At 32.1% G+C, this 18,643-nt stretch overlaps 1 protein-coding gene across 1 annotated transcript in view; it reads left to right on the top strand.

Moving 5' to 3' along the window:
- The first annotated feature begins 16,325 nt into the window (after window positions 1–16,325).
- LOC127734709 (G-protein coupled receptor dmsr-1-like) overlaps window positions 16,326–18,643 on the top strand; it is a 28,570-nt gene continuing 26,252 nt past the window's right edge. Inside the window, exon 1 of the mRNA XM_052244719.1 lies at window positions 16,326–16,406. The gene's annotated coding sequence lies outside the window, so the exon portion shown is untranslated. The remainder of the gene's footprint in view (window positions 16,407–18,643) is intronic.

The following is an 18,643-nucleotide window of genomic DNA, read 5'->3' as shown; positions in this document are numbered from 1 at the left end:
TGACCTCGTATTCCTCAATAATATATCAATTACTCTATATTTATTATTCACCTATTAGAAGTTCAACTAGACGTTTGTATTTCGCGACAATACTGATATATTTGCAACAACTAAGGTTCAAATTAATTTTCCAGCTAACGGTTGATTTGAAGTGTTGTAAATGATTTTATATCTCAGATCACAGTCTTCTTAAAAATGTAGGGAACCATCTCTAATAATTTACTGCATCAATGTGAATGAAAGAACGTCGTTTTGGTGACCGCAATAACCCACACTATACGAGGGACATTGAGAAACACAAAAAAGGAATTCTAAAAATGAGTAAACCCGCTTTTGGCAGGGGATACAAATTGAACATCAACATTTTTTAATAATAAAATTGTAGAAAATCGGATTATGGTGTGACTTGATCGCAATTTTTCCCTATACATTTTATACATTTTATACAGTTAAATATTAAATGTTTACAAATACATGTAAGTATTACAAGAGAGAGAGAGAGAGAGAGAGGGAGAAAGAGAGAGATTTTGTGTCTTTTGTCTTTTTGCTTGTTTTTGTTTGTGCTTCGTGCCGACCTGATCATGTCCTTTCCAACTGATTGTTACTGTTTTTTTCTGATGTTGCACTATTACACAACTGTATCGGGTTAAGAGGAGACTTAAGCACTTGCAAACATATGTAACCAGCAACATTATGTCTGTGTCTGTCCAAAGTCAGGAGCCAATAATTTAGTGCTTGTTGTTGGTTGCTGTCTGTCATATTTGTTTTTCGTTATTTTTTTTAATCTCATAAATCAAACCGTTGGTTGCCTCGTTTGAATTCGAATATGAATGTGTATTGCTATACCTGAATTATTTTATCTTTTTTCTATTTTCATGCATTGTTGGAGGCACTTACCCTGTCGGTGCACCCGGTCTCGCTAATTTTGGAATTGATGCGATTCCTTGAGTTTTGGTTTCATGACTTGTATCTTCTTAATGATTTCATGATGTTGAACGAAGGTAAAATACTGTTGCATCCTATTTACATGCGAAATGGAGGAGGCCTATCAATGATAACATCATTAAAGAATAAAATTAACATATTCATTGTCGATTTAACTATTCGGAAGAAAAAAAAACAAAACGCATATCTAGCAATACTTATTTGGTTTTCTCTCACTCATATAATACTTAGTACTTGTATTTATAAAACATATCACATTGAACTGTATAAACCTTCAAGTAAAGCAATACTGTATTCAATTCACATTCGAACCCGTATTTCACCAGTCCAGTAGTCAGTACTTTTGTGTTGACATGAAATCTCATTCATATTTGAATTTTGTACATTTACTGTTTATAGAATATTGAATTATTTGAAACATTGAGGTTTTGCTACTCCAAGGCATAGATTGCCTTAGCTGTATTTTGAACAACTTTTCCGAACCTTTTGTTTTGTAAGCTATTTCGTATCTAATACTTCGTATTTTATTTTGCTTTCCAACTGTTTTGATTTGAACACCATTGACGATTTTTATGTAGACGAAAAAAATTATAAACCTGGTATTTTATAAATAATTACAACTACTCGGACGAAGGCCACAGCTGGTTGACTCTGGTAGCCGACAGTATTAACAGTCCAGTAGTCATCACATATGTGTTAAAATGAAATATTATTGATATGTTTTTGTTTCTGTTAATTAACTGTTTTAAAATGTTAAATTATTCGAATTACAGGGTTTCCTACTCTCAGGCTGGGACTATTATACTACCCATATGTCAATATATTATGTCCCAGCCTCAGGCATATACTGCCTTACCCGTATGTGACACAATTTTTCTAAATCTTTTGTTTTAAAGCTCTTCAAACTGTCCTCCAACTGTTGATTTGAGCGTCACTGATGAGTCATATGTCAACGTAACCAAGTAATAAACCTGGTATTTATGATGTTTTTTTTTACAATAATCTGATTATAAATGTTAAAACGTAGAAGTCGTCCTTGCCAATAGCGATTGCATATTTTTGGAATGCCCCTTTAATATCTGTCCATATTATTATCACCTCGCTACAAATTTATGATTCTGTTCGTTACACTCTTGTTGACACCCTACAGCTTGTGTTTTGCAACAATAATTGCAAAGACAGACAAGAGGGATACATAGCTTAAAGTTATTGACGCCGTTGAGGCGATTGACAGACAATGAAGATGTATCATCCTCAAAAGGAACTATATTACTCATGGTTTCTGCATTATCATGCCATCCACACATAGGTGGACAAATAGGTAAATTTGCTATGTAGAGTATTGGACTGTGTCATCAGAAAGATTTCTACCTATTCACATTGATGCATTAAATTAATAGAGATGGTCCGCTTTATTTCCCTGAAGACAGTGCTCCTGGGTAAAAAGTAAAATCACAAAAATACTGAACTCCGAGGAAAATTCAAAAAGGAAAGTCCCTAATCAAATGGCAAAATCAAAAGTTCAAACACATCAAACAAATGGATAACAACTGTCATATTCCTGACTTGGAACAGGCATTTTCTTAAGTAGAAAATGGTGGATTGAACCTGGTTTTATAGCTAGCTAAACCTCTCACTTGCATGACAGTCGCATCAAACTCCATTATATTGACAACGATGCGTGAACAAAACAAACAGACACAATAGGTAAAAATGTCAAAAATAGGGGCACAGCAGTCAACATTGTGTTATTAATTATAAAATATATCTAAATCAAAATCAAATATATAACACTGTGGTTATACCATTTAATTAAAGGCGGAAAATTTGAGGCGAAAGTGTTGATAGTTTTAGAAACCGACCATTCATCTTTTGTGAGGGTATGTTCTTTTTGTATTCTCAATTTCTTGAGAAAAAAAAATATTTTAAATCAGAAGGTAAGTGAAAAAAGTGTGTTTCTATTAAAAATTAATCAAACTTATCTATTTGAATAAAATTCGTGTTTCTGTATGTTATAAAAAGAAATTACTTGTCTTTAATAAAAGTTTAAAGTAGTCGATTGTCCTGAGAAAAACAACATGTCCTTCACAAAAGATGAATAACCGGTGCCTAACCGTATTGTCGCGAGATTCAGAATTCTAATTAAGCACTTTGTGAATTAAAAATCTGTAAATGGGTACATTATGGAAACATTCGAGAACAAAATCAACAGATATTGTAAAGATATGTGACTCCCTCGTAAATTCATAAACAATCATCACTAGTTTTGAGACGACAACTTACCTGTCGGTGTCGTTTTTAGTCATAAAAAATAACAAAAATACCGAACTCCAAGGAAAATGTAGACAGCTATTGGATATGTCTATCATTAAATGCTTGGCACGTTTTTTGCAAGGACGCTATATATTGATTATAATTTCACAAGAATAGCGTCCTGATAAATGACGAAAACAAAAAATAGCTAAACTTGTTGCACAGTTTATCTTAAAATATTCCTCGAAGTGTAAAAAAGCAGGTAAGATGCTAGTCTTGTGTAAATTCAGATTTAAAATGCTGAAATGCAAACTGATTTTTATAAAACCCACCTCATTTTATTTTTCTGTTGGGTGTCATATGGACAGTGTAACATGAACGAAACAAAAACAGAAAATAAAAAGATACACCATTTAAAATCGAATGATATGCAGCAAAAATTAACACTTTTGAAATTGGGTCACCAAGTCAAATTCAAACGGGCGTTTTTTTTTTGGGAATACACAGTTAATGAAAATAAATCCGTTCATTTTAATGCAAAAAATACCAAAACTCATTAATGTTAACGAAAATGATATTGATTTTTGTTTCATGGAAATTGGTTTAGTACTACCCTTACTCTATAGTTCAGAGGAATACAAGTTTTGTTTAAATTGTTGTATTTACGCAGCTAAAAAATTTGTTTTAAGCTTTTTTTCAATATTCAGAAAAGATTAATATCTTTTTACAATCTGTCTCACAAGCTTCTAATACATCATTCTAGATTAAGAATATTTATAGACAATATGCATAGTGTATTTGTACATATTTTCAAATTAAATTGTTAAAATTATATCCTGTTGACTTGCTTATGCGTCATTGCATGTTGCAAAAATTTGCTGATTTTCTTTTTCTTTGAGGCATATAAAGACAAGGAGATGTGGTGTGATTGCCAATTAAACAGCTATCCACAAGAGTCCAAATAACGTGGTTGTAAGCAACTATATGTTACCGTACAGCCTTCAACAATGAGCAAAACCCATATCGTATCGTAAGCCATAAAAGGTGATCTACCCTCCCCAAACCTTGGACAGTGGTGTAACAGAACAACATAAGATACACAGCATTTAATCGGCACGAAGCACAAAACAACTAACAAAAAGAAAAAGACACAGCGTACCGATCCAAGAAAATTGTAGTTACTGAATGCTAGTTGCGAGCCAATTACAACAAATTGATTAATCATGATTTTCCCAATCTAAAGCATTAACCAGTACACAGCTAGCAGATTTGAGTAGAGACTTCAAAAACAATTTGATGAAGTTTTTTTTATTAGTAAGACAAACTATTAACTATTTACAAAGAGGCTTGCCATTATCATACTTCCTCAAATCATCTTTTAATGTACATTCCATTCCCATAATCAATAGATTTTAAAGTGGGGTTAGAGAATCGTATGGCGCTACAGTGTATTGCTCATATAAACAATACGATACAACACTACCCAACATGAGGTCACTAAAATCATGATTTTTGTCCTAAGCTGAATTTTAAAGTGTTTTGGTAAGTTCATATTGTATCCAGTGCATGACATTTTACAAATTAAAAACTAACTTTACAACCTATTAAATCAATAGTGAACCAAACAATACAAAACTAAATAATTATAAGACAGCTAGAGGAAAACATATGGTCTTCAATATAAGATTAATGTCAATGCCAAGCTCTGAATCGCCTGAGTCTAGGAAAAACAGAAACTTTCAAAGATCTGCCATCAACACCAACTTGCCCAAAGAAAAATATTAACAGTTTGATACAACAAAGGACAGATATAAATAAAGAAAATAGGGTACCAATAAGACAATTAAACTAAAAAGAAAGATGTGAAGGACAATTCCCAAATCTTCTGCTTCCTAAATAATAATAAAGGTAAAAATTTTGGTTAGATTTCTACAGGTGGAATCTTACTTCTGCAATCTATCTATATATTTTATCTGGACAGTTCTTCATATAAGGTTGAAGTATATATATAAACTTGTGGGTAAAGCATCAAGCCGTGGTTACTTATTGATGACAGATTTGTGCCACATATTGAAAAAAAATTGTATCAAAATAATTATATTTTGTATCAAAAAATATGTACAAAATAAAATCTTGTATACAATATTGACAAACATAACATTTGGTATCTATATCGGTGATACGTCGGAGATAAGATATAAGATTCAATATCTAAAAAAAAAAAAAAAAAAAACAACAAAAAAACGGTTGACTAATATCTTTTTAAATAGGAGCTTGTGTTTGGAAAATCATCCCGATCATCAAGGAGTTTCAATAACTAAGTCTTCCGAGCTATCAATAAACATTCGTTTATATCATGCAAAGGCATGGTAATAATGGATACTTTAATTCATGAATGCAACATTGTCTTTACCTTGACGTTATTGATAAATCGGAAGCACCTTAACATTAAAAGTAATTATTCTTTGTAAAAATTTTGTTGTGCAATCAATTTATTACATGACGTTTAATCACTTTTTGTGGTTAATTGTTCTGTCCCGGAAGTCCATTACCGGCCATTTCCAAAGGGGCAAAGCCAAAAGATTGGAATACTTTAAAGTTGTCTCCATTATAGTTGTTTATTAATTAGTAGAGCGTGATGCAGTCCAATTTTCCATTGAGTGTGGAGAGTATAAATGAAGAAATCTATAATGAAAACGCTGACAGGAACTTGTGTCCAAAAAAAATATGTGACATGTAAGAACATAAGGTGGGTGGTAAATGGAAATCGGACGACAAAAAATAGAAATCAAAGTGATTAATACAAAAACGTATTAATTACATGTGCAAAATAATCTAAATAGTTGATAAACCATTATATTTGACCAAACAAGTGTTATAACCGCAGATAGAAAAGAAAATGTGTTAAGAAATCAATGATAAACGATAAACTATTCTTTTATTGGCATCGCTCCCATATTGGAGTGTTATGTCATATATTTAGTTAACTTTTAACTAGTAGTTGTACATATGAATAAATAAATAACCAAACAACACTTTCTGTAATATAGATACAATTAATAAGCGTTGATTCTTGAAAAAGAAACCATGAGCCCGGAGGGCGAATGGTTTGTTTTTCATGAATCCACGCTTATACATTGTATCTATAACTTAAACTATTGTGTTAATGTCTTTTCTTAAATAGAAGGTATTGTAAGTGAGTTTAAATAACCATGGTATCATGTTCAACGATGCATTACTAAATATAAGATCACAACTAATTGGTTAGAAAAATACAAATATAATACAACACGTCTGCCTTTAAATTGTCAGGCATCTGAATATTATCTGTGTTTACAAAATAAGACATATTCGAATTTTTTTTCTAATAAGATTGAAAATGGAAATGGGGAATGTGTCAAAGAGACAACAACCTGACCAAAGAGCATATATAAAGTATATATAATAAGTATGTTACCGAAATTTCTAGCAAGAGGCCCAATTCTAGGCACATCACGATTTACTCGCATAGGAATTTGCGAATAAACATTTGTAAAATTATGTAGTAAAACAGATGAAATCTTACTATATTTATAAAACTAAAATGGACAAATTGAATGTAATCATTTTCGTTTCAAATATGTGAAATAGCCAATAATAATTAAAAAAAAAACACGGTAAAACTCGCTATTATTACAAAAATATCCACAATTACATACAAAATAAGAAAAAAACAGAAAAACTAAAGAAAAGGGACAACAAAGAGAATACAGGGATTCGAACCTAAACCGAAAAGTCCCTACCTTTAACTTGACTCTTTAACTCATTGATCTTAACCATGCTAACCTCGCGGCTACCAATTTATACTATACGATTGCCTATTATGTATGAATAAAGGTACAAGCCCTGTGTGTCTGTTGTACCGATGTATATCATATGTTCATTTATATATATATAATAGACATTTGAATTGTACCCAATTGGTAGCCTAGAGGTTTCGTCGATATGTTGATGTCAGTCACACATAACAGATTTCAAGGACGGGTTCGATTCCCAGTGAAGGCATATAAAAATTCCAAAAATTAAAGGTAACTTTTTAAATTAATTCCATTAGTGAACAGAAATCAGTATATTAGCTAATTCGAACTTAATGAAATTAGGCACACAAAGGAAACAATTGAATATAATTTGGTGAATCCATTTCAGCGACAGATTTAGAAAGTGTTGATTCTAGAAAAAGAATCCACGCTAAATGAATAGGCTGACGTCACGACAATGGTTTCAATTTCAGCGACAGATTTAGAAAGCGTTGATTCTAGAAAAAGAATCCACGGTAAATGAGTAGGCTGACGTCACGACAATGGTTTAATTATTCGGATATGGGGCCTCGGTAGCCGAGTGGTCTAAGTAGTTCATCTACATCAAATGCTAGCCTGTCACCATTGAGGTTGTGAGTTCGAACCCGCACGTAGCAGGTTTGACTCCGATCTTTATTGACAAGGATTGACAGTTTTCCTGCCGAAGGTCGGTGGTTCTCTCCAGACACTCGGGCTTCCTCAACCAATGAAAAATTGATCGCCACGATGTAGACAAGAATACTGAAAGTGGCTTAAAACACCAACAACCAACCTACTTATTCGGACATTATTAAACAGTACACCAACCAATATTTGATTGGTTGATTTTGATTGATTGATGGTTAACACCCAGCAGCAAAAATTAGATGTTATTCAGGATAATAACATTTTAATGAAATATAATTTGTAATCATTGATTGGTTCTAGACGAATACGTTTAGCTGGATTTTAAAAGAGATTTTTTTTACATTTGTCATTTTGGGGCCTTTTATAGCTGACTATGCGGTATGGGTTTTGCTCATTGTTGAAAGCTGTACGATGACCTATAGTTGTTAACTCCTATTTCATTTGGTCTCTGGTGGAGAGTTGTCTCATTGGCAATGATACCACATCTTCCTTTTTTATATTATAGAGTACTAGTAGGCTAACTATTATAAATTACATAGATGTTTCATAAAAATCCGTGATTTTGAATAGAAGACAACAATCACGAGGCTTTCCAACATTATTTTTTATATTTTCTAAAAAGATGCAAAATTAATGACTGCATGCATTGGCTCTTCATGACAACGTTTCAATAATGGATTGGAAAACAATCGGAATACTTGACTCATAATTTCATGGTTAAGCATACAATATCAACTTTAAGAATTGAATACATGTATTTTGTTATTTTATAGGGTTGTAAAAAGCTTTTATGTTTTAATTCACTTTGTTTCAACAAACATAAAATATTTATATGCTTAAATGCTCCAGCTACTTTGAAACTATGTAAACATAATTGAGCACATGCAATTATGTTCAGTTTTCTCTCTGAATACAATGTAACACAAACACAATGTTTGGGTACTGAATGGCGCAGTGACCAGCTCAAACTTTTATTTTCAAATACAAAAATATCTCCTCTGCCTCAAGTTCTGTAACAAAACAATCTACAAAATAAAAACAACATGTTAAAGATACTTAAACAAATGAAAAAAAACCAAATATTTTTGTAAAAGAAAAAATAAACTTCTAACTATAAAACGTGTGCTGTTTTAGTAACTACCCAATCCTCGATAACTTAAAGCTCGTGCAGTTACCTTATATACTGACCGCCAAACCGAATAACAACAATTGTTACACAACCTATTTATGCTCTCCCGTTATAAAATCATTGCGCAATCTTTCAAACTTATTCCGCATAACGCACTTAAATGCATTGATCGTGCTAACATTTTTAGCGCTTCATTCAAAAAGTTTGCCCCGCCATCGGTTTTCACTGGGCTCGTGATGCTCATATTTTATTTCTCTGTGTAGTGTTTTGTGGACTATTGTATGTTTTTCAACTACTGATTTCCCCTTTCGTATCTCCTTATCTTATATACAATGCGAATGCTTTAAGGTTCATCATAACCTTTTAGCTAATATGGCCGTATGTACTCATTGTAAATTTTGTGGTGTAAACACGGCCATATTTTTCAATTCCTTCTGATGAACCTTAACAACAGATATAACTGAAGTTTTTACTTTTCCTTTCTTTTGTTCTCATTTCTTCTAAATTCGATAATCAAATTTATCGCTGAAACATGCTGTTTACTCAATTCACTTAATCACTACACATCCTTCTGTCTTCAACATAATATGTATGATAGTAATAACGTGAGAAATCCTTCCGCTTGTCTAAATACTACATGGCGTGTTTGTTGTTCTACTTGTACAAGTGCCCTGCTTTGAACAGTCTTAATCAACACCCGTTGCTATAAGGACACCGGAAAAATCTTTATTTTCGTTAATTTCTCCATAGAAATTTCTCCTGAAACCATTTAATTATTTAGAATTCAAAATTAGACAGTCTTTCACAGTATTAGCTTTAAGACATTTATGGAAATTTACAATTGAGAATACGATTATAAAATCCGATTAATTTTTCAGTGATTTTAATATTTTGTCTCCAAATGGTACAGGGACATTTCAATTTCTTAAGGTTTACAATAAATCATTTCAAAATGTCACATATCAAATTGTCTTAATCGATGACTTTTGTCTTGGCCAAATTAAAAAAACTACGAGCAAAGAAGCATAGACAACTTCAGTGTAAACACAGATTATAAATGACTTCTTCTTTAAAGATGTATTCATTCAGAATTTATTGCAGTTGAATAAATGAATTAAGAGAAGGAAAATTCCAGTAAAATTGAATTTACTGCTCCATAAATGACGTTTTATCTTCCAGCGCGACGTTAAGACAAAATTACTTTAAATTACATCAAATTGTAACAATAAGGAATTAAGTTCTGGATTGATTGACAGTCCGACTTCAGCTGATGTATTATTATGCAAAGTAGAATTTTATTGCTTTTGAAAGTTTTATGGTGCTTTGGAGACTGCGATCCTATTTACCACACAGCACGTTATGGTATATATCATTTAAAAGAGTACAGCAATAATCTAAATATATATTGCTATAAAAAACCACTGACTTTCGTTTTTCCATTTTCGTCCGTCTCGATATCTAAAATAGAACAAAAAGTTTGAGCGCACGTTAAACTGGTTTAAAACCAAATATTGTTTTCCAGTACCATTTCAGGCTATCTGGACCATGTGATGTTCGTTATTGTTTGTTTTTGTTGTTACGTCCGGTTTTTATCGGTTTTTATCGGGTGTTGGTTGTTAATGTGGTCTGTTGTGCTGTCCAATATTTTTTGTAGTTCCTGTTATTTTTTTTATGTATAATTCTATTTTTGTGTGCTTAGATTTTTATTCAATGCTACGAGGTATATTCATTTTCAAACAAAAATGTTCGAAATATAGTGTCTGCTTGGTGATACTTAAAAAATGGATCAAAGACTCAAATGACAAGAATACACAGTATGTTTCTTCAACAACGGAGAATGGTTTATACTGAACATTAAAACATACGGAAAAATAAAATTTAAAAATAAGTTACCATCTTTTGGAAATTTTGCTAAGTGAAAACACTGAGCGCCAATGTCTGGAAATTGCATAGGAAAAAAAATCTCGACAAATTCAATCACTTAGTAGATGCACAACTGCTATAAATGTGCAATCATTTTGTGAAGTTTCAAGGATCCTGAAGTAGGAGTTGATGACACAATTTAGTTTTACCATGCACCATAACCCCGACACCAATTCGCCCGACATCACAGTATTTAAAGCTGGTTTTGGACTTCGTCCAACCCGGCAAAAAAAAATGCATACACAAGCGATGAGATTAACAGTATTCCTTGAACTTTCCAGTGTAAAAACAACTTCTTAATGCCGATATCATTCTATATAATATACAGTTCGCAAATTGATGTCAGTCATTCTTTTTTCCGACGAGCTTTTTAATCTATTGGGAATTATCATGTATGTTGTCTTTTATCAAGTGACCGGTGTTTGACACAACTTCTACTCAGTAAATCTTAGAAGACAATTTATTTCAAAATGTAATTTGCTGAATACCACAGACGACTCGCAATTATCCAAATGCAAACAAGAATTGACTCTTTAACATGCGGTGATGATTCCAAATTAAACCATTCCATATAGAGTTCCATTCTGATACAAGTAATACATTAACATTGATACCAAAGCTGAAACGGCAATCAATACATATAGGCACATACAAGGAAAATTACTAAAACTGCTTACACTATTATTTTACCCCTTCTGTAATTCTTATGACCTTGATTCCTACTGTTAATGTAGATTGCGTCTGTAACCTCCAAACGCTAAAGGAAACTGCCATATTTGCACCACAGACTGAACGACAATTGCCGACAAAACAAATGATTGTTTAATCGTACTTGAAAGCGTACTATTTGTTTAAATTGCTGGGTTAACCGAGATGTCATGACAGGATTAGAATTTTCCTCTTGGTCTCTTTAATTACGGAGACAAATACGATATAATTAAATGAACACTTTATATTTTCGTGTCTTTACATATGTAATTCCTGACAATGTTCTTCTTGACCAATTATGTAACAGTCTTTATTAGATTCAGTAGCGTCTAAAATGCATTGAACATTTGATGCTTAACATTCAGCAGATTTTTTTAAAGTGAAGAATCTGTCAAGAAATTGTCTTATAGCTTCGTATAATGCGACACTTTGGAAATTAAACAAGCAATTTGTATAAAGACTTCTTTCAAAACTTAGTATTTTTCTGTTATTTTACTTATCATATAGTTTAAAGTTTACAATGACTGTATATTTGCTGTTGTTTTCCCAGTGTTGAGATTTCATGGACGTTAAGTACAAGAACAAATAAACAATACATTCAAACTAGTTTTGTAATTTTCTATGGAAAAGGTTATAGTCAATCTTTAGCAGGCAACATTTAAAATGTTATTGATGTTGCAATTTTAAACAGAATAATCATGAAATAAATACGTAAAACGCACATGAAGAACGTCAATACTTCAAAATGAACGAATTAGACAAAAATCGTATGGAAAACCAAAACTATTACCGACTCTTAAAAAGAGTATTGATAAAGGAAAAAAGCTTTTCTGATACAGCATAATGTTTCTTTATATGCGTATTAACAGATAGCTAACCTCTTAAAATACGGCATGATTTGTTATGTTCTAAACGGATATGCGATATTGATACGTCCGTAAACTACTGTTATTTCTAGTTCACCATCATCAAAATCCTCTAAAAAATTACAATAATACAGAAAAGGTACGGAGAGCCAAAACTGTCTAAAAGTCAAGGTGGGATAGTTTCAAACTAAGTTTAAAAAAAAACACTATCACTATCAATCACGTAAACCACGTGTAAACATATAACATAAGATAATTTTGTATATTACAATTGTTAAGACGGATATCTTTCATATACTTTCTTTTGACAAGCACAATGATATTTCGATGGGTCATTTTGAATGGATATATGTTTTCTTTGGATGTAAAGGAGCAATTAACCTCCAGGAATCGTCTTATACAAAAAAGAGTCACTTTAATGATTTTGTTCTGGGCAAATATGAAAGTATACAGACATCTAGGGATATACTTATCCACCAAATTAGGACTCTTGATAAATCATTCGTACCATCATTAACAAAGGACACTGCATAATACTTTTTTATATCAATATCAGTGACGTCTCAAGAGCTATGCTTTAGTAAATTACGTAAAAACAACACTTTAAAACTTGTATTCGAGGGAATGATTAAACTTTTTACAACACCAATAAGCCACCACTTCCTTGTGTTAAATAACTCGATGACTTATAAAATATACTCTTACATATGATGAAAGAAGATGTAGGACAAGTAGCTTCAATAAAACCATAACCGAAGAAAAAAAAAATGATGAATAAAGACATCCCAAAGGTCAGCAGACAGTAATCAGTTAGTCGAGTGTCCTAACAATGTATTCGCGCACAGTATTTCGAACTCAACAGTGACTACAGAACATGTAGTCCTTAATAAACAAAAACACCAAGAAAGAACGACATTAACCGCTGTATGTCATCTCCTAGGCGTATTTACCTTGAGATATGTGATTGCATTTTTCAGAAGACAGTGTCGTCTCTTTTAAATTCTCTCTTTAGTTGGGAAGAACTGTTTCGAAGATTGATATTAAGGTTGAATGTTTGATTATACATATATAATAAATATAAATAACATGTTATGATTGTTGTGCATTCATGCGCTTTTCTGGAAATACCTGCACAGGAGCGCTAAAACACAAAAAATTGGAAGCAAAGAATGCATTAAATGGGCATTTAAAAAGTCGGAATGCGAATACATATGTTCAAACTCTTTTAGGTCATTTTTTAGTAGCAACAAACAAAAGAACTATGTCAATTGGACATACTTTGATACTATATCTGCCCTTGAATTTTTACTTGATAACATTTTTGTTCGCTTTGGAGATTCCGTATATCGTCAAGTTATCGGAATTCCAATGGGGACTAACTGTGCACCACTTATTGCGGACCTGTTTTTGTATTGCTATGAGTTACAATTTATGACTAAAATCAGCAAAGACCCATCGAAACAACATCTGATACAAAAATTTAACAATACTTTTAGATATTTGGATGATATATTGGCTCTCAATAATGACGACTTCAGTATATATACTAAAGAAATTTATCCTGTTGAACTTACTTTAAATAAAGCTAATACTAACAATGAACACTGTCCTTTCCTCGATCTTGATATCTATATCATTAACGGGAAGCTTAATACAAAAATTTATGATAAAAGAGATGATTTTTCATTTCCTATCGTTAATTATCCATTTTTAGATGGTGACGTTCCCTTGTCACCATTAATGGTGTTTATATATCTCAACTTGTACAATTCGCTCGTGTATGTAACAACGTATTAGATTTTAGCGAGAGAAATTTATGTATTACTGAAAAATTGTTACACCAGGGTTTTCGATATCATAAACTAGTCAAAACATTTACTAAATTTTATCATCGGTATAAGCACATCATTCGTAAATATAACTCAACATGCAGACATCTTATACGTTCGGGTATTTCACATCCAATCTTTTATGGTAATATTCTTTACAAAGCACAAAAATGTCAGTATTCACCTCAAAGGCTAACAAAACCTTTAAACAGACTTATTAAGAAGGGATATAGTTACGATACTGTTGTCAGGTCATTAAAGATTGCATATTTTGGCTTTAATATTGATTCACTTATAGGGTCTTTGCATCGGAATTAAACACATTTATTCTAAAAAACAGTTGTTGGCATGACACGGGTTATGTTCTTCTCATATATTTTATGATGGTATAATACTAAACCCCTAACAGGAGGAATTGTGCCTGATATTCATATGATGAAGACATAATCTTTCAATCAGTTTAATTGAGGTCTGGAGCTGGCATGTCAGTAACTGCTAGTAGTCTGTTGTTATTTATGTATTATTGTCATTTTGCTTATTTTCTTTTGTTTTCCTTTTCTGACATCGGACTCGGACTTCTCTTGAACTGAGTTTTACTGTGCGTACTATTGTGCGTTTGTTTTTTTCTATATTGGCTAGATGTATAGGGGGAGGGTTGAGATCTCAAAAAACATGTTTAACCCCGCCGCATTTTTGCGCCTGTCCCAAGTCAGGAGCCTCTGGCCTTTGTTAGTCTTGTATCATTTTTAATTTTAGTTTCTTGTGTATAATTTGGAGTTTAGTATGACGTCCATTATCACTGAACTAGTATACATATTTGTTTAGGGGCCAGCTGAAGGACGCCTCCGGGTGCGGGAGTTTCTCGCTGCATTGAAGACCCATTGGTGGCCTTCGGCTGTTGTCTGCTCTATGGTCGGGTTGTTGTCTCTTTGACACATTCCCCATTTCCATTCCCAATTTTATTTAATAATAATAATATCTTTGGGATGATAAGTGTCCACATTACTATTTAAGAATAACAAGTTACAGATAGTTATATATATTCCACTTGAGTACACAAAATATTCACGTTAATTGTTGATATTTAAACGTTCCCTCTTAAAGTATTAGAGAATTTATAAAGCATCTTTCTCGAAAAGAAACAAACAAAGGTATCAAATAACGATTAATAGTATTTACAACACCGAATTAATGAATTATATCTTTCAACAAGTATTTTCTCATTAAAATATCAATACTAGTACACGTTAACAGTATCCTGTTTCTTCCGGTCGGACAATGGCTTTATTGTGTCAATTAATGGCAGTCTACGTTTTCACCTACGTTTGTCCGCTTTGATAAAACAAAATACGATAAAAGTCTACATTTTGATTTGTCAATACTAAACCAGCGTGATGGAGGCGACGTCGAAAGAAAAAATGACAGCTTTGATTCCATATCAAACGACAGTCTTTATGTTTTCACCTACGTTTGCCCGCTTAATAAAACAAAAACAAAAATAGTCAACATTTTGATAAGTCAATACTAAAATAGCGTGATGGAGGCGACGCCGAAAGCCTATAACAATGATAGTTTTGATTCCATGTCAAACGTGTACTGACATCCATCGATATTTTGAACTTTTGTTTCAAAGAGCATAAGATGTCTCATTACAGGCTAATGTCTGTAAACGATTCTACTTCGTGAATCTAAGGAAACAATTACATCATTTTCAAACAATAAAAGAAGACAAAGACATATGCAGCGTAGTTACTTGTGACCGACCAACGACTTGTGTTTCTCAGTAATAATTCATCAAGCTAATAATATTTAGCAATAACAAGTTAAATGATGACCAAATGACTACACAAGTCAAATCAGGACTACTTAAATATTGACAATCTGATTAACTTGGATCAATTATAATATAGCAATTATTACAAGGGATTACCATTGCTTTCGAATATAAGGTTGGTGACAATCATAACTGTAAGAATCGTCAATATTAAATATTATATGTAATTTGGGGTTTATATTTTCTTCAAGTGTTGACAGTTTCGCTGATCGATTCCTGTCAGAGAATTATTGATACGAAATATAATTGTATTCTTCACATACCATGCTTGTTCATTATGTTGATAATTGGCTGCTGGTTTCTGATTGGGTGTTTCCTATGAAGTAATTCACGCTGTCAATCTCCTTTATAATTCCAACTTAAATTATTTGTTACAGAACGTCGGACGCATCTGAGGTCCAATTTCAGGAGCACCTATATCGGTATGATACCACACTGAGCAACGCAAAAATAAAGGTAAATAATTTTGCTCATTTCTTCTTATTTTTATCATTTCGAAAGAAATTTTGCTAATTTGAAATGACTGTGAGAACTCTTGTGATGTAGCATGGCATGTTTTATTATTCTCGATCACGCTAACTCAATCATCTTTTTTTCTCTTGAGAAAACTAACATTAGTTCATCTTACAAATAATGCTTCATAAATTTTCCAAACAGTTCTTGTCCTGATCGCTTTATTTCGTTCTGTTCTTTGAGGACAATCTGTAACATAGTATTACATTTTAAACATTAACTATTGAAAAAAAAAACATACACAAATAACGCTTTTCACAAAAAAATCTTTAAAAAAGTCTAACCTGAAATGTTTATGACTTAACAGAATTTTTCTTGTAAGATTTTTGTTAAAACAGTTGTAGTACTATAAAGGATATTTAAAATATGTTTACTCTAATTAGAAAAAAAAAACATTTATCGTATTTGTACCTTTTTCAAAAATAAATCATGCATTAAAATCCCAGAGTTCATCCATACAGTTTGAAGTTGTGGTGCCTACAGAAAAAGAAATACCAAACACCATTATTCTAATAATGTACACATTTGTTATTTTTTTCTATTGAATAAAAATTATGTGCAAGATATAAGACGAATGATCTCCCCTGACGTAAACTTTATTGAGCGTTCTATAGAAAAATTAAAACACCGATGTAAAGTATGGAACATAATACTTTATGTCTCTTATATTCTTAAGCAACACTAATATTCTAGATCTACTTGGTTATGAAGCTTTACGTCCATTGTATGGTTCTATTACACCTTTTCGGTTTTTAGGAGTCTCTTGACTATCTTGGATTTCTCTGTTGTTTTATTTTTGTTATAGAATCTTTTGGACCATTTTTTTTTCTGCTTGAGTGTATCTTAGAATGTATTTTGTTGTTGTGAAAAACATCTTTTGTGCTGTTTTTTTGCAATGTTATCCAATGTGGGTCTGTATCATAACATTTTTAATGATAACATTCCCCTTTTTCTATCCCCATTTAAATCAAACGATGTAAGTGTAATATGCGCATATCCGGTGCATATTATGGAAACACTGATTACAGATTTATTACTCTATTTTGTTATTTTATATTAACAATTAAACCACTAATCTACTACTAACTGCAACTTGATGAAATTTTGATGCAAATGTAGAAAAACAATATTCATAATGCAAGTTTCTGATTGAAATATGATACTTTTAAACGTTCAGCTTTGAGTGACATATAATGATCTGTTTTTCATTTGTAATGTGAGTGTTCCATTTAGAACGTTTTCTGTTTTCCCATCATTTCTGTTAAATTGTCGCTCGCTTTATATCTATTGGTTTCATATTTCATTTTGTGTATATACTTGAAGACTTTTTTTAACCCACTTGATTTTTAATACTTTATGTATCTGTCTTCTCTTAAACATTGGGACTTGGGCCTCAGGACTATCCTTTGAATGTTTATGCAGAAGCACATTGGACTCTATATTATGTTTTCATGTAACTTGCATGGTCACTACGGATCAGTTGACTTCCTTTTGTTTGTCCGTTTACTATAATCTTAAAAAGCTTCATCTGAAACCACTTGGTCAACAGGATGAAAATATGGCCTCAATCATTTCTAAGATATCCAATCCACTTTTTCGTAAGCTAAGAAGCATCTTGTGAAATAACACAAAAGGTACTTATGTTATAATAACGGTGCAGATTACGTGCGAGTTTAACTTTGGTTGAACTACCTTTCACCAAATTACATTCTATTCGACTGTCATACAAGTGAGAGGTTAAGCTAGCTATAAAACTAGGTTTAATCCACCATTTTCTACATAAGGAAATGCCTGTACCAAGTCAGGAATATGACATTTGTTTTCCATTCGTTTGATGTGTTAATTTGAGCTTTTGATTTTGCCGTTTCATAAAGGAATTTCCGTTTTGAATTTCCCTTGGAGTTCGGTATTTTACTTTTTACAACCCTTGGATTACAACATTTTTTTCTCTTTCGTTGTTATTCAGATTGCATTCTATATCTGAAATCACCGTTTCTGAAACTAAAGGACTTGCGGTACATTTCTTGTTCGTACCCCAAAATGAAAGTAACGTCATGTCATTGGTCCATGTTGAGGATATTTTAACCAATGTCATAGTTTTGCTATCATATACGCTTTTCATAATATTACACAAAATGCATTAGATTCTGAAACGGCGAATTTGCAAACAACAGTTAGTG

The sequence above is a fragment of the Mytilus californianus genome, unplaced genomic scaffold (assembly GCF_021869535.1).
Source record: "Mytilus californianus isolate M0D057914Y unplaced genomic scaffold, xbMytCali1.0.p SCAF_3, whole genome shotgun sequence".
NCBI lineage: Eukaryota > Metazoa > Mollusca > Bivalvia > Mytilida > Mytilidae > Mytilus > Mytilus californianus.
The sequence above is the reverse complement of the archived record's forward strand: the minus strand, read 5'-3'. Positions and strand labels throughout refer to the sequence as shown.